An 18225-nucleotide genomic window follows, 5' to 3' on the forward strand; every position below is an offset into this window, starting at 1 on the left:
ATGTATGGTTTATAGTACTAGTCTTCTCATATGGGAAAGTGAGACCTTATGGGCCCCCAAAGCCTCTTGGGCCCGGTTGCAACCGCACCCTCTGCACCCACTCAACTTACGCCCCTGGTAGAACCACAAGGGACTAGTATAACCAGAAACTGGGTAATGCAGGTATATTTAAGGAGATGATTTTCGAGTAGCTAATCTGTTCAGCCGTCCACCACTCAACCCACACCTGATAAATACTCACACCTGCTCACCACAGCCTCAAGCTAAGGTGCCCTAAGCTCAGAACCCTGCAGACAGAACTCATTCAGAGAATTCTGACAATACCTCTTTTATTCAGCATGAGTGGGGATAGGGGTCTCTTTTAGGTGCCCTTTCACCATGAGCTTTAAAAAAAAGCAGAATGGGGTGCATTTACTAAATGGAGTTTGCCTGTGTATAGTGGAGGGAGCGCCAGATTCAGGATTTCTGGTGCACGTTCTTCATGAATCTGCACAACTCCGACAGAGTGCACCTTTAACATAGGGCTTGCAATTCTGTCGGAATTTGCATGAGATATCTGGTGCACGGTCCGACTGATCTTCGGAACACCCCCTAATTTGTGGCGCATGAAAACTAGTGCAGCTGCGCCTCAAAAGGGTCGCGTGCGACACAATGGTGGTGCAGACACTTCATAAATCCCTGTGCAAGCAGTTTGCGCTTAAAAGAATGTACAAAGTCCGACAGAAAACCGCTGCACAGCCCTTTTTTTGATTCTTCACCTAAAATCAGCAGTGGCTATACCATTGGGAGGTGTACAGTGAGGGGGTGGCCACTGTATCCACTCAAACCCTTGAAGGAATCTTGGACCTGATGGTGATCCTTTAAACTAAGCAAATTTATAATGTAAAAATAAAAGAAAACAAAAGTAAAAAAAAATAAAAATAAACAGTTCTTCAAGCAGCTAAACTAGAAGCACCTACAGCTTAGTTTCCTGCCTTGTCACACAGCGCCGACCATGACAGGTCATCTAAGGTCAGGAGACATTCTGCCCATGTCTTTCATTTGAAGTGCATCAGCTTGACGTTTGGCATTTTGGTCTGCATCCCTTGTTCCCTTGCTCCATTGCTCCCTTGTTTCCAAAAACTGCTATTTCATTTTTTGCTTTATTTCATTTTTTTGGGACACAGGATGAACCATTTGTTATTGGCTTGTCTTTGCAGTATTCACTGTGTGAGCTAAATATGTGACACGGTAATACAAATTTGAGGAATTTTATCTTCATTTCTTTAGTTAATAATAGAGGAAAGACTTTTCTTTATTATAAATTCTTTATTCCTTTTGGTAATTCATGTGCCATCATGGAACTGGATTGAATGACGTCATAATCTCTGTCCGATATGGCGTTCCTGAGAAGTTCACATTTGATTCTGTATGCTAATAGGTAGTTGATGCACCAAGGTTGTGTCCTCAGAATTTGGAGCTTCTATCCCTGCTTGAACCACTGCCATCATCATCAGGAAAGCAGAAGATTTGTTTTGTGAGAAGCATTGGGCAACTTGGGAAGAAGATTGTATTGATTTAGGGAGGAATAATGGTGCTCCAGATTCTGAGGACAAGTCCTGCTTGCACAAACTGCATCATTACCCTATGGATTAAATGTATTTCTTCGTAACATTTGGTGCGGTTGCAAAGGGCTTAGGAGGCCTATAAGGTATCCCATATGATAAACCATACATTACAGTAGGGGGGCTGGTCATAGCAACTGTTAATTAAAAGTTTGTAGCATTTTTGTGGACAAACATATAAAAAAAGTTTTAAAAGTTTCTCGATAGAACTTGAACACTGGTGCAGTATAGCACCGCCCAGGAACTCAGCGTTTCTTATCCCTGTGAAAACAAGAGAGAGTTCATCTGACCTGCTGGCCACACCCACTATGCGCTGGAATGCTCATTTGTATATAAAAGTAAAAATTAAGAAAAAATTATTTTGTATTCTGTTCACAGATGACCTTTAATCTGAAAGCAGAACCAATACTTAAAGGGATGTTCTCATCTTGCCATTGACATTTAATTTAATTCATCTGCCATATACATACCGTATATTCCGGCGTATAAGACGACCTGGTGTATAAGAAGGCCCCCCTACTTTCCTGTTTAAAATATAGAGTTTAAGATATATTCACCGTATAAGACTACCCCTTTTCCAACGCATACAAAACACCGGTAAAAATTAAAAAAAAAAACAGATTTGAATTTAACATGGTCCTTATGACATGCAGGTATATAGCAGGAAAACTGTCGCTCATAAACATAAGGCATACAACAACAACATTACCATCGTCCATTTTACTGTAAATGTTACCATACTGTACCTTACATTTTTATTTTATTAAATATTCCATGCCATGTACTCAGAAGCGGGAAAAAAATTCCAAATGCAATGAAAATGGTGAAAAAACGCATTTGCTCCATTTTCTTGTGGGCTTGGATATTACGCCTCCTGAACAAAAATTATTTTTTTGATTTTGCCAAATTCTGGCGCTAATAACTTTTTAATACTTTGGTGTACGGAGCTGTGGGTGGTGTCATTTTTTGCGAAATTTGATAATATTTTCAATGATATCATTTTTAGGACTGTACGACCTTTTGATCACTTTTTATAGATTTTTTTATATTTTTCAAAATGGCAAAAAAGTGCCATTTTCGACTTTGGGCGCTATTTTCCGTTACGGGGTTAAACGCATTGAAAAACCGTTATCATATTTTGATAGATCGGGCATTTTCGGACGCGTCGATACCTAATGTGTTTATGATTTTTACTGTTTATTTATATTTATGTCAGTTCTAGGGAAAGGGGGGTGATTTGAAATTTTAGGTTTTTTTATTATAATTTTTTTTTTTTAAACTTTTTTTAAATTTTTATTTATACTATTTTTCTGACTCCCTAGGGTACTTTAACCCTAGGTTGTCTGATCGATCCTACCATATACTGCCATACTATCAGCACATTGTAATGAAGGGGTTAAAACGAAATAGCCTCGGGTCTTCGGAAGACCCGAGGCTACCATGGAGACAGATCGCCGCCCCCGATGACATCGCGGGGAACGGCGATCCCAGGTAAGATGGCGGCGCCCATGCGCCACTATCTTTTTGAGGCTGCCGGCAGCCATCGCTGTCAAAACACCCGCGATCGGTGCTAGCACCGATAGCGGGTGTTACCGGTAAGCCTTTGCTGCAATATGCAGCAAAGACTTACCGGCTATGGAGAGGGCTCAGCCCGTGAACCCTCTCCATGCAGCGCGACCCGACCGCGAATACCCGGCCGTGAATACACGGCGGGCTGTCGGGATTACCGGCGTGTAAGACGACCCCAGAGAAGACAGAAGATTTTTCTGTCTTCAAAAGTCGTCTTATACGCCGGTATATATGGTAATTTTCTTCATTTGGATGTTAATAAAAAAAAATTACCTGTGTGAAGATTATTTCATATAAATGTAGTCACATGGTCCATTAGAAACAAGATTGTTGTCCTTGGATCAGACCAGTGCTGCTGGGAGGTTGCACAAAGAAACAAATGGTTTTTACATATGAAATGTCTGGGAGTTACTACATGTCCCTCAGCCGTCCCGTGTTCTCTATATAGAGGTCATTGTACAGGGGGGAGATAAGCTGTGACATCATCTATTGTCAGTAGTGATGTAATAATGGGTCAGTGTTATCTATATAGAGGACATTGTACAGGGAGGGGGAGGAGATAAGCTGTGACATCATCTATTGTCAGTAGTGATGTAATGATGGGTCAGTGATATCTATATAGAGGTCATTGTACAGGTAGAAGGAGAAGATAAGCTGTGACATCATCTATTGTCAGTAGTGATGTAATGATGGGTCAGTGATATCTATATAGAGGTCATTGTACAGGGAGGAGGAGATAAGCTGTGACATCATCTATTGTCAGTAGTGATGTAATGATGGATCAGTGTTATCTATATAGAGGTCATTGTACAAGGAGGGGAGGAGATAAGCTGTGACATCATCTATTGTCAGTAGTGATGTAATAATGGGTCAGTGTTATCTATATAGAGGTCATTGTACAGGGAGGGGAGGAGATAAGCTGTGACATCATCTATTGTCAGTAGTGATGTAATTATGGATCAGTGGTATCTATATAGAGGTCATTGTACAGGGAGGGGAGGAGATAAGCTGTGACATCATCTATTGATAGTAGTGATGTAATGATGGGTCAGTGTTATCTATATATAGAGGTCATTGTACAGGGAGGGGGAGGAGATAAGCTGTGACATCATCTATTGTCAGTAGTGATGTAATGATGGCTCAGTGCTATCTATATAGACGTCATTGTACAGGGCGGGGGAGGAGATAATCTATGACATCTATTGTCAGTAGTGATGCAATGATGGGTCATTGTCATATATATAGAGGACATTGTACAGGGAGGGGGAGGAGATAAGCTGTGACATCATCTATTGTCAGTAGTGATGTAATGATGGGTCAGTGTTATCTATATAGAGGACATTGTACAGGGAGGGGAGGAGATAAGCTGTGACATCATCTATTGTCAGTAGTGATGTAATGATGGGTCAGTGATATCTATATAGAGGTCATTGTACAGGGAGGGGGAGGAGATGAGCAGTGACATCATCTATTGTCAGTAGTGATGTAATGATGGATCAGTGTTATCTATATAGAGGTCATTGTACAAGGAGGGGAGGAGATAAGCTGTGACATCATCTATTGTCAGTAGTGATGTAATGATGGGTCAGTGTTATCTATATAGAGGTCATTGTACAGGGAGGGGGAGGAGATAAGCTGTGACATCATCTATTGTCAGTAGTGATGTAATGATGGGTCAGTGTTATCTATATAGAGGTCATTGTACAGGGAGGGGGAGGAGATAAGCTGTGACATCATCTAGCAAGCTTGCGTCGTGTGAATGCAGCCTTAGGGTGGTGGCACATGTGGCGTTTTAAAACTGCTTTTGGGACGTTTTTAAGCAGTCCGTTAAAAAATGCATGCGTTTTTGAAAACACATCCGTTTTTTGGAAAACGCACATGTTTTTTCCGATTTTGTAAATTTTTCCCAACAATCATAATTATCATAATTGGGGAAAAAACGGACAAAAACTGAAAAAAATGATGGGTTTTCAAAAACGGACTGCGTTTTTTGAAGGGACTGCTTAAAACCGGCCCAAAAATGGGTTCAAAACGCCACATGTGCCATCCATCCTAAGGCAAGTCTAATGAGACTAACTCACATCAAACTCGCATCATGGGGGTCATTTACTAAGGGCCCGATTCGCGTTTTCCCGACGTGTTACCCGAATATTTCCGATTTGCGCCAATTTCCCCTGAATTGCCACGGGATTTTGGCGCACGCAGCGGAAATTGGGGGGCGTGGCCGAACGAAAACCAGACGGATTCAGAAAACCCGCCGCATTTAGAAAAAAAAAATGTGTCACGAAAATTGCACTTACCTTCACTCAGCCCAGCTCGGTGTATTCCAATGCGTTCCGATGCTCTTCAGAGCAGCAGCGCCACCTGGTGGACAGCGGAGGAACTGCCTTAATAAATCCCGGCCGGACTTGAATCCAGCGCAGAGAACGCGCCGCTGGATCGCGAATGGACCGGGTAAGTAAATCTGCCCCCATGTGTTTGCTGAACTGTCCAGCCCAAGCGCTCAAAAACCGGAACTGAACCAACAGTTCAGTTCTGGTCTCTTTGAGTGTTCGGGCCGAACATTTTGGAAAGCACATGATGCTAATTTGATGTGTGTTAGTCGCATCAGACCCTTTTGTGGGTTTTAGGCCTAAAGAGGTGAAATGCAGGACTTCATTTCTGGTAGTCCCAGGACAAAGCTGCATACGTTGGTTCATGTGAAAGCGGCCTATAGCATGTTTGTGACAGTATTGTGACAACTTTTGTCATGACATAACCCTTGTAACCCTTGGTTTTTACTATTCACATTGCCAAAGAAATACATCCTTAAAGGGGTCTTCTGCCCATGTACACTACTTATGACCTAATTAGGACCCCTGACTATTAGCCGTTATAACCTATGGTCCACACAGCCCTATCCGTTTGTATCAACTCGTAGTGTATAACAGCTGATTGGCAGAGGTGGAGTAACTGAGGTTTCACCCCCTCTTATCAAATCCAGGGGGTGCTGACAATATCAGATTGCTGTCCTGTTGAGATAACTAGTAACTCACAGGTGCCATGCATTTCCAGGAGACATAACAGAGGGATTTATAATTCCCCAGACACATGATACAGTATTGTCTGTATAATTAAGCATGGAGCATTTTATGATCAGTGAGTAGACACATGGCCTTGGGATGATCGCCATATCTCCATGTGACGGATACGAGAAGAAGAGCTCGCTGCAATAACTCTAATCAAATGGAGTGGAGATTTATCCGATCACAAAACAAACCATTTCATTTGACACAACAAGCCGTGTGTGAGGAGGATGAGGGCCGGATAATGTGGGTCACTGCGGAGGCCACGGGCAGAGCTGAGGGGAAGCCATGGACAGGAATAGAAAGGATTAACTAAGCAACACATCACTTACACTACAGTACACCGCAGGATAAACCAAACTCACCCCTCAATTAATAAGAGCAATCTATTACTACACCCAAATTTCATAACAGCCAATCCAATCTCATCTAGATGGAATCATACATTACTATTATTGACTGATTTCAATGATTTGTATCTATCAACCTGTTACATGGATGGGGGTGATGTCAGTACCCTGTAAAAAGGTTTCAGGTCTTTATGTATTAACCTCTTAACGATCAACCTTTTTAGAGCCAAGAGGGGCTTGTGATTATTTACCCCAATCCACCACCTTCACACCAGTGGCGCATGAAGGCGCTACGTTTCTTGCGGAATCCTGGTGGCACCTTGCGTGAGCAGGTCCATCGGCGGGCTCTGGTGAAGACCAGGTGCCACTTAGACTCCGGTCCTGGGTGTCGGCTAGTACCATCTCCCGCAGTGGTCCAGGGGGTCCACAGACTCTGATTCCTGACACCAGCCTTCCCTCCCTCTGGCCTCATGGATATCTATCATTATCGGATCTCTACGAGGACAGAAAATGAATGTCTTTCCAACAAATACAGGTTGTCCCCTACTTAAGAACACCCAACTTACAGACGACCCCTAGTTACAAACGTACCTCTGGATATTGGTAACTGTTAAGGAGATTGCACTGGTTTTGGACGCCATCTTGACTACCGTCCGCCATTTTAAGTATTAGACAGGGGTCATGCCGGGGGTCAAGCACTATCCAGTTAATGTCATGATTCAAACTTCATTTTATGTAACCGGTTTGCTCGCCTGCCAGCTAATTCCCTTTGACATTTGATGAGAATCCAGTCTGTCCTTCATCTTTAGTTCTATATTTTGATTCTAGCGCCAGGGAAATTAATATAAACATGTCTGTGAACAAGGCCTATTAACCTTTTCCAAGAATTTGCTGGTAAATTCATTATGGCCAATAGCATTACAGTATTGTATTCACGCCTCTTTGATGATTTTCTGTCTGTGATATGGTGCAGCTGAGACAAATAAACTGGGAGATGATTTTTACATGCACTAAGAGACTGACGTTTGTCTTGGTTTGTGTTCAAGTCCCGGTACCGGGGCAGCCATGGAATATTTAATTTGAAAGTCACCTGTACAACTGAAGTAAGGACTGTTTTTCGTCCTAGATAAAAATCTCTAACAGTAACTTACTGTACTTTAGCCCAAGGCTAAAATGATCAGCTGTAAAAGTTATTAAAGGTGTCTGTAATTAAGCTTTATTGTTAATCCTGGTTCTTATGACACCACAACATTTTAAAAATACAGTTGTCAGAGACCAAAAAAAAATCTGGCTGGGGTTACAATTATAAAGTATACAGTTCCGACTTGCATACAAATTCAACTTAAGATCACACCAACAGAACCTATCTTGTACGTAACCCGGGGACTGCCTGTAATTTTAAAATATTCCATACCTTTGCAAGATATTCATAAATATACTAAAGTGAATTTGTTCCTTAACTCAATTGAAGACTACCTACCACTATACAATACAAGATAATTTGATCAAATCTTTTCTCGTATTGAAGGTTTATGTCTCCTATATGATGCCATTACTGATAATATGACATTTACCCTTCTCCTATCCTATGTGGCACCAATATTTATTTACCAGAGATGGGTACAGGCATCTTTACTTATTCATAAGTCTTTAAATAATTGCTCACATGTAGAAGCTACCATTATTCCTACTAAAGAAGAACTATCTGAAATCAACCAAATTTACTATTATAAGACTGCTTTGGCATATGGATTCCTCAAAACGCATTCTACTTTTAAAATATGGCAAACCTGGTCCTCCTCCTCTTATTCCATCAACCTGACACAACTGGCACCTTTCCCATTGAGGCCTTAATGTAAGTTAAACTATTATTATACCTCCACACCAAAACCGTTCTATGCTGAACATTTGTTTAGTTTGGTGTAGTACTTTGTTTTCATTCTTAAAAATGAAACATATGCTTTAACTAAAGGTATTGGGGTGGTAAAAAGGGGGAAATACATAGATAAATAGCGCTACCTAGCACAAGATTATCCTTGGTAGGTTGGGGGTATGTAAATAGGTGAGGTTTTGTACTCACCATTTTTGGTTGTGCTGGTTGCAGGCACAACACTGGTGCATATGTGGTGAGTGGCCGCTGCCTCGTCTTCACCCTCACCCAAGGGTGTGTAGCAATGAATAGGAGGGGTAGGTTGCAGGCTGTAACCCCCCTGGTAAAAAAGAGACATTCGTGGGGTGCAGGTACTCCATAAAATGGGCTTTCTTTATTCAGTTAACGCGTTTCGCACTGTGCAAATTGCTTCATCAGGTCTAAAACAGTGCATAAATAATAATAATACAGTTAAAATGGGGATTGATATATCAACTGTGTCATTATTATTTATGCACTGTGTTATATGCACTGATGAAGCACTTTGTATAGTGCAAAACGCGTTGTCAACTGAATAAAGTAAGCCCTCGAGTACCTGCGCCCCAAAAACGTCTCTTTTTTACCAGGGGGGTTACAGTCTGCAACCTACCCTTCCTATTCTTTGCTACACTCCATATGCTTTAACTAGTATACAGGCAGTCCCTGACTTAAGGCCCCCTGACTTACAGACAACTCCTAGTTACAGACGGACCTCTCTGCCCCCTGTGACCTCTGTTGAATCTCTCTGGATGCTTTACTTTAGTCCCAGGCTGCAATGATCAGCTGTAAGGTGTCTGTAATGAAGCTTTATAATTCTTGTTTTCGTGACAAAAGTTTGAAAATCCATTGTCACTGAGACAAAAAAAAAATTTGTCTGGAATTACAATTATAAAATGTAACCATTCTGACTTGCATACAAATTCAACTGAAGAACAAACCTAAAGAATCTATCCTGTATGTAATTTGGGGACAGCCTATATATCAACAACTGGTGTCTAATTATAAACCTTTTTGTCTCTACTATGTATTTGAATATCATTGTCTACTGTATGTTCCTAATGATCAACAGTTGTATTGTGTATTCAATATACTAGCTGTTAATATCTGAAAGGGGTTTTCCTACGAATGAACATTCTTAAATTTCAATCCCCTAGTGATGTTTACACAACAAATATCATTTCAACCCCTTACTTTACATTTTTACTCCATTTTATAGATTTTTTAGCTCCTGTCACTCCCTGGGCTGGTTAGTGTAAGATTCCAGAGTGTGGATGGGGACACTCTAAGCAGACACATTATAATCCATCTAGTTCTGTGAGCTGACAGTGTGGTTAGATTATCAGGTTAGATTATCAATGTTTATATACACTTTTACAGGCAGTCCCCGGGTTACGTACAAGATAGGGACTGGAGGGTTGTCCTTAAGTTGAATTTGTATGTAAGTCGGGTTGCTGGTAACTAAGGATGCATTAGCTGGTGCGATCTCACGCTTCCTTAGTTACCTGGAATCTCCGGCTTCTAGTGCACTGGCTGGTAACTAAGGAAGCGTGAGAGCGCACCAGCTAATGCATCCTTAGTTACCTGAACCCCCGATACTGCCGGCAATTACTTACTTTATACATCGGCAACGGATTGTGCTCCCCTTCACCTCCATGGCCCGCTCCAGCCTCTCGCTCCGCCCAACGATCCCCCGTCACCTCCATGGCCCCCTCCAGCCTCTCGCTCCGCCCAACGATCCCCGTCACCTCCACGGCCCGTTCCAGCCTCTCCCTCCGCCCAACGATCCCCGTCACCTCCACGGCCTGCCCAATGAGGAGGCGCAGCGCTATTGAAACCCGGAAGTGGACTGCGCATGCGCGGGGCGCCGAGTACCCCGTTCGTATCTACGGGTTGTCCGTAACTCAAAACGCCGTAAGTCGGGGACTGCCTGTATTTAGCTTCTCAATATTGTTCTAGTATCTGACAAATAGAAAGAGAGGGTCGTGTATAGGGGCAACTGAAATTGTGTACACAAGGACTGATAGAGACAGGTTGGACTTATATCTGTGAAATGCTGTAATTTTGTTAATAACAGTGAAATGTGCTATTTTGTTATCCAGAATACATTTAGGTAACTTGTTTTCGTGGGAATACCCCTTAGGAAGCTGGTAGTTGAGGATTCTCCCTAGGAATGTGATCTTGAGGTGAATCTGCCTTGCCAATTAGGAACTTTGCCAGCCAATTAGGACGTGAGTAGGGAGCAGGGTGCAACCAAATGGTCAATGACCAATTTATTCTGCACCCCCAGCTGATTTATACTTTGAGTAACTTGGGAAGCCGTGTGATAGGGCCACCCAGCCTCACTACATGCATAGCTCCCATTTAATCAAATGGGAGACACCTGGCACCCCCTACTTATTACCTATTAATAATTTGTAGTTTACGCAGCGCATAGATTCATATTATGATTCAACACTCCTTAGATGAATGTACAGCTGTCGGACTGGCCCACCAGAGAAGCAGAGGATCCTCCGGTGGGCCCATACTCTATCCTAGCACTTAAACCAATACATACAGCAGAACACAACCTATTTTTTCATTTCTTTCATTTTTTTTTAAATTATAATCGTTTATAATCTTATAATCTCCAACACAATTTAAAAGAACATTAATTTCTTCAATAAATTCTTATTTAAGCAAATTTTCATATTGCATTTCCATTACATGCATTTACTATACCACCTTTTCTTTTATATTTAAAAAAAAACATATTTCCATTTTGTCTAACATTCCATCCTTACCTTTTCTCCTTTTTTCAATATTTTACCAATTTTTTTATTAATAATCATATTTTTTACTACTTCCTGGTCATTTTTTTTTTTCATTCTCTTTATCAATATCAAGTATATTTCTTGATTTCTTGCAGGATTTAGGGTAAAAGATTCCCACCTATTCTGCCGCACCCCCCCCCCCAACTACCTCAACCCTCCCTCCCTGTATACTATACTATATACTATAAAGTATATCTCCTCACCTGTCATATTCACCCCAAGGATAATTTTATCTGGCAGACCCAAAAAAACCCTAGTCTGACAATGAGCCCCACACATACAACCAGTCATACAGGGGTTCCCAATATAATCCTGTTTTCTAAACCAGTACAGCCCCTTTGAACTTCAGCTTTAAAGGGCACCTACCACCACAAATCTACCTATAAAGGTAGATCGGGTGGAAGGTGGATCAATGGGACGTGAGGATAGCCCTTTTAAGGGCTAATCCTCACGTCCCCGCAATTTTTTGGTAACTTTTATCTAACGTTTATGCTAATTTTATTATGCGGCTACTGGGGTGTGGAGTAGCCGCATCTGAGGTTACACGAGGCGGCTACTCCACGCCCCAGTAGCCTCTTTTCTCCTCCTACTTACCATCTTCGGCGCGCAGCTGCTTGTAGCTGCACGCCCTTGTCCGACGATCCTGCAGTCTGCGCATGCGCAGAACAGCAGGCCCGCACCTGCGTGGTCACTGCTCCGAAGCCGGGGCTGCACAGGCGCGGGCCTGCTGTTCTGCGCATGCACAGACTGAAGGATCATCAGACGAGGGCGCGCAGCTACGAGCAGCTGCGCGCCGAAGATGGTAAGTAGGAGGAGAAAAGAGGCTACCGGGGCGTGGAGTAGCCGCCTCGTGTAACCTCAGATGCGGCTACTCCACGCCCCAGTAGCCGCATAATAAAATTTGCATAAACGGTAGATAGAAGTTACCAAAAAATTGCGGGGACGTGAGGATTAGCCTTTAAAAGGGCTATCCTCGCGTCCCATTGATCCACCTACCACCCGATCTACCTTTATAGGTAGATTTGTGGTGGTAGGTTCCCTTTAAGCATTGGCTTTATAATCATTAAAAGTCAATTCTTATTATAGATCTGCTGTTGCTACCCCGGGAAAAGTTAACACGCAGGCTAGATGCTGAGGAAGGATCTTATTGTGGCTTTAATTTTAACACCAAGTTCATTAACACAGGAACATGCAAATAGACTGCTAAACATATGCTTACATTACATATTCATGGACTATATGGCTGCCGGGGATATGAAGGCAAATGGAAGCACTTTATTTGTTATCCTATTAGAGTGATTTTTTATATCTCTTTCTGTGACATAATGGGACAATATATTAAGATTTGTGTATGGTGCTCTGGTATATGTAACAGAACTCACAGCATGACATCACTACTGTACTATATAGCCAAGGCAATTGTAAAGCTCTAGTAAAGTGATGGCAAACCTTTTAGATGCTGAGTGCCCAAACTACAACCAAAACCCACATATTTTTTGCATAGTGCCGATGCGACAGTTTAAGCAGTAACTTATTACTACCTACTCTGTCACAGGTTTAAATTGTATAGGCACCTGAGGACACCAATACAGTAGAAAGAAGGAGAAGAAGTTTGGATTATCATTGTAGCTTCCTTCAAGGGTTCAGGGCTGCCTGAGGAGGCTTTGAGTCCTGTTTGGCAAACTCTGCGCTGGAGTGATGGCGCAGGTGCCCAGAGAGAGGGCTCTGATTTCCAGCTCTGGCACCCGCGCCATAGGTTCGCCACCATTGCTCTAGTTAGCTATACCAAGCTGTACCAAGGCTTTCTTCTGACTTTGTGAATAGTCAAAAGGTATACAACCTGCCATATACTGTATGTATGTATATAAATGTATAAACATATTGTATAATATATTAATACTGCTAACATTTTACCATATCTCCCAACTTACTCTACCCCAAACACAGCATAATTACTCCCCTTAGTGTCCCCATCTCCTCCTCACATTGTGCCTCTGCCAGCTCCCCCTCATATTTTGTCCACCAGCTTCCCCTTCTATTGTGACCCAAATCTCCCCCAATACTGTGGACCCCCATAGTGTGCCCCCTCATGTTATGCCCCCAATCTCCCCCTGATATTGTGGGCCCCCATGTTATCCCCCCTCTGCGCCTCATGTTATTGTGGCCCCCTCATATTGTACCCTCCTCTCTTTACCCCCATATTATGCCCTCCCTCTCACCTCCTTCTTTCCTTGTTGCAGTTTAATAAAAAAATAATATAAACATGAGATACTCGCCTCTGCCAGCTGGCATTCAGCCTGGCATTGCAAGTGCTCTGCCCTACTCACTCTTGATTGAACTGTCCACATCTTTCTGTCTTTCTATGTCCACATTTTAGGGCAGCTTCTTGTTTTGAGGAGGAACAAGGGGTTGCTGGGGACTTTAACCAGGTTGGCAACCTTTTAGGGAACCGAATCAAATCTGACTGCGGCACTTAATTGGGGAAGCAAATCATAGCGCCCCCCCCCCCCCAGTGCAGGGGTGTAACTACAGCAGTAACAGCCATAGCAGCCTCTATGGGGTTCACTGTGTCAGGGGGCCCCAGCATCTTGGATATTGTGTGTATATTGGGTGTGAGTATGCTGTATGTGTCTTTGTGGTGTGTGTATATACTGTATTTGTATGTGAGTGTGTATACACTGTATATGGGAGCTTTTTTGGGGTAAAAAAAGACGCATAGAGGTTTTTTGGGACATTTCAGTGCTATAAAGTAGAACAGCTGCTGGTGCAACGCCGTGCAAAGCCAGATTCATGACCTGCAACTTTTTTAAAAAGCCGCAAAAAGTTACATAGTCACTCCATCCCTCCTGCTGGTGTATGTGGTGCAACTTTTTATGCATTTTGCCCCTTTTTGAAAGGAAAATACCAGACACAAGTAGAGCTTAAGAGCATTTATTAAAGGGCAAAAGCCACTTCAATGGATCTGATGGGCAGCAAAGCTCCAAAGACGGATATAGAACTGTCCCAAGGAGCTGGTATATGGTATTGTATGTATGTGTGTATTTGTTGTATGTGTGTATATGTGATGTGTATATGATGCTTGGGTGTATATGGTACTGTATGTATGTGTGTATATGCTGTATGTATGTATATATGGTGTGTATATACTGTGTATGATGCCCCTGTTATGTCATCTGGATGCCAATTGGTTGCCCCTGAAAGGCTCCATAGGTGTTATTAAACCATTAAAATGCTGGAGCCTGACACCAGCTTAGGTAACAGGTTCACCTTTAAGACCGGACCTTTTAAGTTTTTGTGTTTCCATTTTTATATTCCAAAAGTGATATTTTTTTTTTATATTTCAGTTTACAGAGCCACATGAGGGTTTGTTATCTGCAGGTCAAATTGTATTTCATGAAAATCCCTTTTCGGTCATTAAGATCACAGAAAGCACTCTAGGGGGCCTAAAAATAGGTTAAAAAAAAGTAATGAAAATGTAATAATTCAAATCAACCCTCTTTTTTAATATATAACTTATAGACACAATCATAAAAATGTCCCAAAATTCTCATTTTTTTCAATATATGAAGATAATTACTCCATACAATGAAACCTACAAATGAAAGAACATTAACATTTCACTGTGCCTTAAAATTTGAATAGAAAGTGATCAAAAAGTTATAAAATTCAAAAAATGATATAAATTAACACAAGTATAAAATTTTGGGGGGCCTAAAATGCGAAATGGAGAAATTTTCTTTCTAAGATTTAAATCTATAAAAATTTGGTATCACTGTGATCTTAATGCCCGAAAAGGAGATATGTCAATTACATATGGAAGTTTTTAGGAAATACAATTTGTTCTGCAGATAACAAACCCTCACGTGGCTGTGTAAACTGAAATATAAAAGAAATTAGAACTTTTCGAATATAAAAATGGAAACACAAAAACGGAAGATGGACGGTCTTTAAAGTGAACCTGTCACCAGAAATGTAATTCTTAGCTGGTGATAAGTTCCCAAAGCCTATGCTATCCTGATTTAAAAATATGTTTGTCAGCATTCTGAATCATTTCAGTAGTTTATATAAGTTTATTTTACATTACCTGGCTCCCTGCCAGGAGGGGCAGCTGCAGCCGGTGTCAGTCTCCTCCACACTCATGCAGCTCCCTCCCCACTTCCTATCATGTGCATTAAGTAGACAGGAGAGGGAAGGGGATGGTGAAGAGGAAAGGAAGAATGCATGAGGAGACACAGACACACACAATCTGCAGCTGCCCCTCCCAAGGGACTCATCACAAGCTGCTGGCAGGGAGCCGGGTAATGTGAATTAAACTTATATAAAGTGCTGACTTGATTAAAAAGGCATTTTTAAAATCAGCATAGCATAGGCTATTGGAACCTGTCACTAGCTAAAAGTGACATTACTGGTTGAAGCCAGTAATATTCTTATCCCCTATCCACAACCTGATCATGGGGGTCCAACTCCTGAGAACGTCACTTATCATGAGAACATTCTGCTCCATTCAATACTATGGGAGCAGTAGGAAATTGCCGAGCATATACCATATAAACAGATGAGAGTCTTTCCCCACAGATGCACATGGCCAGCGGTTTTGGCACACCATGTAGGCACGTGAGCTCTGGTTACGGATCAGACATTACCAGTTACAAATTAGAATCTAAAAATAGCGAAATTCACCTTTAGCTGCGAAACAAGACAACTTACAGTAAATCCTTCAGAAACCAAATGTACAGAAGAAAATCTTTGTGACTTTACGGGGACTGCCATTCACCACCAAGGGTTTTCCCTGCCTTATCTGTAAAGTAATCTTAGCTTTTGATGAGCTTCAGGCCTCATTTGTTGGGGATTATAGGTCTCCATAATCCAGGCCCTAAACCCGTTCCCTTTCTGCATAGATTATACATGCGTCATTTACAGAGTGCTGCCGTGTGTTAATGAAGACCCTCTCTCCAGTAAAAGGCGGCTTAGATGCTGGGGCACAGATGTTGGGTATTATCTCTTGTCCCGCTATTATTTTATCAAAAAAGCTTTCATGAATATTATGTGTTGTTTGTTTTAGCTATGGATACTTATTTGTGTTTTCCAATTCCGTGTGATTTCTATGACTTTTATCTGTTTTGCAGTGTTGTATATTCATAGTAGGCTTATTCTTTGCATCTTTGTCCGACTTTAAAGGATATTTACCATTTGCTTTGGTGCATTATGAACCAAACATACCATGAGAATGCTGTAGCTACACTGATGCAGAAACATATCTTGTTTAATCCCTGAAACAAGTGGTTTTTGCTCCTGTTGCTGCCTTGTCCTGCCCGGCACAAGCCAAGAATACGTCATCACTGTGTTGTCCCTGACAGGCAGAAGTAATCAATCACTGCAATCAATCACTGCTAAGGGATTTAGCTGCTGTGTATGAGTCATCCAGCTCAGGTTGCACCCAGATTTCCCCAGGTCTTTTACAGTTGTTTTTTTAGCAAAACCACTTGGTTCAAGGATTAAACAAGATATGTTTCTGCATCAGTGTAGCTACAGCATTCTCAAGGTATGTTTGGTTCACAATGCATAAAAACAAATTGTAGATTTCCTCTAAGCTACTGAACGATATAGCATGCTGACTGCGGATAGGACACTACCGTATATACCGGCGTATAAGACGACTTTTGAAGACAGAAAAATCTTCTGTCTTCTCTGGGGTCGTCTTATACGCCGGTAATCGTCTTATACGGCGGGTCCCGGTGCATGGAGAGGGCTCACGGGCTGAGCCCTCTCCATAGCCGGTAAGTCTTTGCTGCGTTTGCACAGCGATGGCTGCCGGCAGCCTCAAAAAGCTGCCGGCAGCCTCAAAAAGTCTTCCGCGCAGTCTTCTTTCTTCTGCTGGGCGTCCGCCATGCTTTTCCCCGGGGCGGCGCCGAGTATGGCGTCAGCAGCGGCGTGTCATACTAGGCGCCGTCCAGGGGAGAACAATGGCGGCGCCCGGCACTAAGTTAGTGAAGACAGAAGACGGGCGCCGAAGCCAGAAGAGGACCCACGCGGACATCGGGGGAGCAGCGCTGCAGGTCGGGGCCACCGGAGGGTGAGTATATAAGTTTATTATTTTCTATTAATGCTGGGCTGGCTGGATATTACTGGGGGCAGTGCTGTATACTACTGGGGGCTGTGCTGTATACTACTGGGGGCTGTGCTGTATACTACTGGGGGCAGTGCTGTATCCTACTGGGGGCAGTGCTGTATACTACTGGGGGCTGTGCTGTATACTACTGGGGGCAGTGCTGTATCCTACTGGGGGCAGTGCTGTATACTACTGTGCTGTATACTACTGGGGGCTGTGCTGTATACTACTGGGGGCTGTGCTGTATACTACTGGGGGCTGTGCTGTATACTACTGGGGGCTGTGCTGTATACTACTGGGGGCAGTGCTGTAATGGTAATGTTGTTGTTGTATGCCTTATGTTTATGAGCGACAGTTTTCCTGCTATATACCTGCATGTCATAAGAATTTACATTAAAAAAAGGACCATGTTAAATTCAAATGTTTTTTTTTTTTATTTTTACCGGTGTTTTGTATGCGTTGGAAAAGGGGTAGTCTTATACGGCGAATATATCTTAAACTCTATATTTTAAACAGGAAAGTAGGGGGGTCGTCTTATACACCAGGTCGTCTTATACGCCGGAATATACGGTACATACAATCTACTCAGTTGTGATGCAGTCCTAACCCTTAGGCCGTGGTCACCCGTGGTACTAGTGTTACATTTAGAAACACAATGCAAATGCCATGGCGAGGGGCTCAACCAAATTGCAAATGCATGTGATCATTAACGAGCACCCAGTGTTTGGCATTGTTTACATGTTAAACACTGGGTGCTCGTAACCGACTGCATACCTTTAATAGATATACATATTAATTTGTTTCTAAAT

The 18225-nt window shown here is 42.3% G+C and overlaps 1 protein-coding gene across 1 annotated transcript in view; it reads left to right on the forward strand.

The window, feature by feature from the left end:
- The window catches only part of LOC140134982 (G protein-activated inward rectifier potassium channel 4-like), a 37284-nt gene that overhangs the window by 7920 nt on the left and 11139 nt on the right, over positions 1-18225 (forward strand). The window lies entirely within an intron of this gene.

The sequence above is a fragment of the Engystomops pustulosus genome, chromosome 6 (assembly GCF_040894005.1).
Source record: "Engystomops pustulosus chromosome 6, aEngPut4.maternal, whole genome shotgun sequence".
In the NCBI taxonomy this organism is placed as follows: domain Eukaryota; kingdom Metazoa; phylum Chordata; class Amphibia; order Anura; family Leptodactylidae; genus Engystomops; species Engystomops pustulosus.